A 6,000-nucleotide genomic window follows, 5' to 3' on the forward strand; every position below is an offset into this window, starting at 1 on the left:
AAGAGGTAATGGGTAGTCAGTTCTTCATCCCTTACAGAATTGGATGACAAAGGGAGTCATTCCTTCAGTCATCAAGATCTGTTGACCAGAGCACTTGATCAAGCACCAGAGCTGATTCATTGACACCAACAAAACTGGTGCTTTTGTGAACAGACTGACATCCTGTTTGGGCTGCTTTTCATCCCAGTTGTCTTACATTACTACCATTGGGGCTGTCTGCTTAGGCTTTCCTGAATTCGCGCTTTTGATTTCTGTCTCTCATCTTGGGACATCTTGTTCTTCCTACTTTAACACTTAAAATTTAATAAATGTTTGCTGAGTGATTACTTTGTGCAAGACACTGTGGGGTAGGGACGCAAGATGGAAAGCTGCTAAGAAAAATAAATACTCAGCCAAGTTGTCAAGCCTATAAAAATGCTTAAGCAACAGTTCCTGCTCTACAGGAACTTAAGTTCACTAGGGGGATAAAACAAATAAATAACTATTGAAACTTGGCAATGAGAATAGCCAAGGAAAGGCAGGTATAAGGCAAGCATTTTTGTTGCAGTAGTTAAAACAGGTTAGTACTGATGTAGAAATAGATACATTAATGAAACTGAATGGTGAGAGTAGAAATATACCTAAATATAAAAGTAAATAATATTTGATAATAGCCTCATTTCAAATTGGTAGGGGAAAATACAGATTCCTCAATGAATTATAGTGAGCAACTGGCAAGACTTCTGGAAAATAAATTAAACTAATCGTTACCTCACTCTTCACATGAAATTAATTCCAAATGGATTTAAAATTTTTTTTTAATTTTTTTATTTATTTATGATAGTCAGAGAGAGAGAGAGAGAGAGAGAGAGAGAGAGAGAGAGAGGCAGAGACACAGGCAGAGGGAGAAGCAGGCTCCATGCACCGGGAGCCCGACGTGGGATTCGATCCCGGGTCTCCAGGATCGCGCCCTAGGCCAAAGGCAGGCACCAAACCGCTGCGCCACCCAGGGATCCCCCCAAATGGATTTAAATATAAGGAACTAAACCATGTATATTAGAGAAAAGATAAGTGACAGGTTTTCTAATTTTAAACACAGGCAACCTTAGTTTATTGCCCTTCATTGTATTGTGTTTTGTGAATACTGTTTTTTTTTTTTTTTAATTGAAGGTCTGTGGCAACTATGCTCTCAGTAACTATACCAGCACCATTTTTCCAACAAGCATTTCATATCTCTGTGTCACATTTTGGTATTTCTCACAATATTTCAACTTTTTCATTATTATTGTGTTTGTTACAGTAATCTGTGATCAGCGATCTTTGATGTTACTATTGTAATTGTTTGAGTGCCATGAATCACTCCTGTGTGCATTGGAAAACTTAATTAATAAATGTGAGTGTGTTCTGACTTTTCCACTGACCAACTATTCCCCCATCTCTCTCTCTCCTTAGGCCTATTTCCTGAGATAAATTTTATTAGAATTAGACCAATTAAGAACCCTACAATGGCCTCTAAGTGTTTAAGTGAAAGGGAGAGTCATATGTGTTTCAAAATCTAGAAATGACTAAGCTTAGTGAGGAAGGCATGTCAAAAGCCAACACAGGCTGAAAACTAGGCCTCTTGTGCCAGTTAGCCAAACTGTAAATACAAAGGAAGAGTTCCTGAATGAAATTAAAAGTGCTACACTGTGAACACAGGAATGATAAAACATCTTATAGCTGATAGAAAGTTTGAGTGGTCTGGACAGAAGATCAAACCAGTCACAACATCAATTTAACCCAAATCTTTAACTCTATGGAGACTGAGAGAGGTGAATACACTGCAAAAGAAAAATTTGAGACTAGCAGAGGTTGATTCATGAGGTTTAAGGAAATAAGCCATCTCTATAACATAAAAGTGCAAGGTGAAGCCTCAAGTTATCCAGAAGATATGGCTAAGATAATGAATGAAGGTAGCTACACTAAACAACAGATTTTCAATGTAGGTGAAAGAGCCTTTCATTGGAAGAAGATGCCATTTAGGACTTTCATAGTTAAAGAGGAGAAGTCAATGCCTGGATTTAAAGCTTTAAAGGACAGGCTGACTCTCTTAGTAGGGGCTAATGGAGTTGGTGATGTTAAGTTGAGGCCAGTGCTCATTTATCACTCTGAAAATCCTAGAGTCCTTAAGAATTATGCTAAATCTATTTTGCCTTTGCTCTATGAATAACAACAAAGCCGGGTTGACAGCACATCTGTTTGCAACATGGTTTATTGAATATTTGAAGCCTACTGTTGAGACCTACTGCTCAGAAAAAAGATTTCTTTCAAAATCTTACTGCTCATTGACAAGGCACTTGGTTACTCCAGAGCTCTAATGGAGATGTACAATGAGATTAATATTGTTTTTGTGCCTGCTAACAGGCAGGCCTATGGATCAAGCAATCATTTTGATTTTCAATTCTTTATGATTTAAGAAATACATTTCATTAGGGTATAGCTGCCATAGATAGGGATTCATCTGAAGGATCCGGGGAAAGTAAATTGAAAACCTTCTGGAAGGGATTTACCATTCTAAATGCCATTTGTGATTCATGAGAAAAGGTCAAAATAGCAACATTAACAGGAATTTGGAAGGGTTGATTCTAAGCCTCGTGGATAACTTTGAAGGGCTCGAGACTTCAGTGGAGTAAGTAATTGCAGATGTGCTAGAAATGGCAAGAGAACTAGAACCAGAAGAGGTGCCTAAAGATGTGACTGGATTGCTGTAATCTTGTGATACAGTTTAGCAAATGAGAAGTTGTTTCTTACGGATGAGCAAAGAAAGTAGTTTCTTGAGGTAGAATCTACTCTTGGTGAAGATGCTGTGAAGATTGTTGAAATGACAACAAATGATTTAGAATATTCTATAAACTTGGTTGAAAAAACAATGGCAGGGTTTGAGGGGATTCTAATTTTGAAAGAAGTTCTACTGTGAGTAAAATGCAATCAGACAGCATCGTTTGTTATAGAGAAATCATTGGTGAAAGGGTCAATTTGGCAAGCTTCATTATTGTATTATTTTAAGAAATTGCCATAGCCACTCTTCCTTCAGCAACCACTACCTGATTAGTTGGTGATCATCAACATTGAGGCAAGAACTTCCACGAGCAAAAATATTACAATTCACTGAAAGCTCGGATGATGGTTATCATTTTTACTTAGAAAGTATTTTTTATTTATTTTTTAAAGAAATTATTTTTAAATTAAGGTATGTGCATTGTTTTTAATACATAATGCTAGTGCACACTTAACAGACTACAGTATAGTGTAAACATAACTTTTACATTTACTGGAAAACCACAAAATTCATTTGACTCACTTTGTTGTGATATTTGCTTTATCACAGTGGTCTGGAACTGAACCTGCATTATTTCCCAGATATTCCTGCATAAAGTCTTTTCCACGCATGAAAAAATAAACTAGAGGCATTTTTAAAAGAGTGATTTTCACTACATAAAAATCTAAAACACACCATAACCAAGGTCAAACACCAATGACAATGGGAAAAATATTTAAACCACATATGACAAATACAGGAGTGATACTCATAATATTCAAAGAACTTTTACAAGTCTATAGAAAGATAAAGAACTCAACAGAAGTTTAAAGAGACATGAATTGGACATTTATAATAAAAGAACTACAAATGGCCAATAGATAAATAAAAATAACACTTCAATAATTAAATGTAAATGAAAGCATTTTTTTGGCCTCTCTGATTGGAAAATGTATTTTTTATTTTATTTTTTATTTATGTAGTTTTAAGATTTTATCCATTTATTTGAGAGAGAGAGAAAGAGACAACAAACAGGGGGAGGACAGGGGGAGAGGGAGAATCAGAGTCCCCACTGAGCAGGGAACCTAAGATGGCAGGGTCCCAGGACTCTGGAGTCATGACCTGAGCCAGAGGCATCTGCCTCATCAGCTGGGCTACACAGGTGCCCTGGGAAATGTATTTTTTGATTGATAAAATGTCTAGTAAGGTTTGCTATGAATGGAGTATAAATTGGTACTTTTAGAAACAACTTATTTAAAATGGAAATGTGATTCAGAAATTCTGTGTTTATAAAATTACAGGTTTATTCTAATAACTGCAAAAGTGTATATATAAGGCCATTCACTACAGAACTATCAATTAAGTGAAACACTGGCAAAAATCAGTGAGGCTAATAGATTATAGTACATCCATATGATAGGATAGGGTAACAACAATGCTCTGATTTGATGAGATCTGCAATGGGTAGTAGCTTAATTGAAAATTTTAAAATGGGGAATCATAAAAAATGATAAATATGTATTTTACTTTTATTTTTAAAGATTTTATTTATTTGAGAGAGAGAATGAGTGAGAGAGAGAGCACAAGCAGGGTGGAGGGGCAGGGGGAGAGAGAGGAGCAGACTCCCCACTGAGCAGGCCGCCCACCGTGGGACTTGATCCCAGGATCCTGGGATCATGGCTTGAGTCAAAGGCAGCTACTTAACCGACTGAGTCACTCAGGTGTTCCAATACATATGTATTTTAAACATAAAATTTTTACCTACACTCTCTAAATGTAGAATTATTCATTATTTTTTTTAATGCTAAGACATGGTCTTAATTCTTTGAGTGTGGATTTGCTTACTAGAGTTCTATGCATCTTTCTTGCATAAGCCATGCATATGATATCTCTGCTCTTCTTCCTAATCTTGCGTCCTACCTCTTTCCACCTTGTTCACATTGGCCTCTATGTTGTTAAATTCCCACTGAATAACCTCTGCATTGGTTATTTTTCTCCTTACCTTTTCTTGCCTCTTTGCACAGTTGACTCTCATGCTTTAAATCTCAGTCTAAATGTCATTTCAGAGTCACCTTCTTTAGTGACTCCAGTATATCCATCAGGATAATTTTTCTTACAAGTAAAAAATTCCAGGTTAATTGACTTATATTATAAAAAGAGAATTTATTGTCTCACACAAGCTAAATAACCACTCATAGATCTGACCTACCATAGCCATAGTTTAAACTAAATGACCAAGATCTATCTTCTATGTTTTATCCTACTTCTTTAGTGTTGGCTTGAGTCTTCTCTTCTTTCCAATGGCTTTCAACAACTCACCTAACATTTGGGTTTTGAGATAAATACACATTGGCCCTGATAGTCCTGATATGGACTTTGTGCTTATTTGTCTTAGGCCATTTTTCCAAAAGCAGAATCTGAGGTAGGTATTCAGATGCATGTGTAAGTGTTCTTCAGGAAATATCTGTAAGTTGTCAAGTATCTTTTCTGACCACATTAGAAACTTGAAATCAGTAACAAGAGAAAACTCAGAAAATTCACAAATATGTGGAAATTAAAGAGCACAACCAATGGATCAAAGAAGCAATCAAAAGGGAAATTTAAAATATCTTGAAACAAAATAAAATGGAAACACAACATACCAAAAGCTTGAAGGAAGCAGAAGAAGCAGTTCTAAGAGCTATGATTACAGTGATAAGCACCAAATTAAGAAAAAGAAAGATCTTAAATAACCTCAGGGAACTAAGGAAAGGGGGGGGTGGAGAGAACAAACTAAGCCTTAAGTTAACCGCAGAAATAACAAAGATCAGAGTAGAAACAACATGAAATAGAGAGTAAAAAAACAATTAAAAAAATAGAAAAGAACAAAATGGAGAGTTGGGTTTTTTTTTTTTTTTTTTTTTTTTGGAAAAGAGAAATAAAGTTGACAAACCTTTAGCTAGTCTAGCCAAGAAAAAAAAAAGAAGACTCATATAAATAAAGTAAGAAAAAAAAAGAGGAGACATTATAACTTTTGCCACAAAAATGCAAAGGATTGTTAGAAATCACTATAAGAATTATACACCAAAAATCCTAGAAGATAACCTAGAGGAAATAACTACATTCCTAGAAATGTATAACCTACCAAGACTGAATCATGAAGATACAGAAAATCTGAACAGACTAATAATGAATAAGGAGATTGAATCAGTAATAAAAAGTTTCCCAACAAAGAAAAACTTAAG

Source organism: Nyctereutes procyonoides, unplaced genomic scaffold (genome assembly GCF_905146905.1).
Source record: "Nyctereutes procyonoides isolate TBG_1078 unplaced genomic scaffold, NYPRO_anot_genome, whole genome shotgun sequence".
Lineage (NCBI taxonomy): Eukaryota > Metazoa > Chordata > Mammalia > Carnivora > Canidae > Nyctereutes > Nyctereutes procyonoides.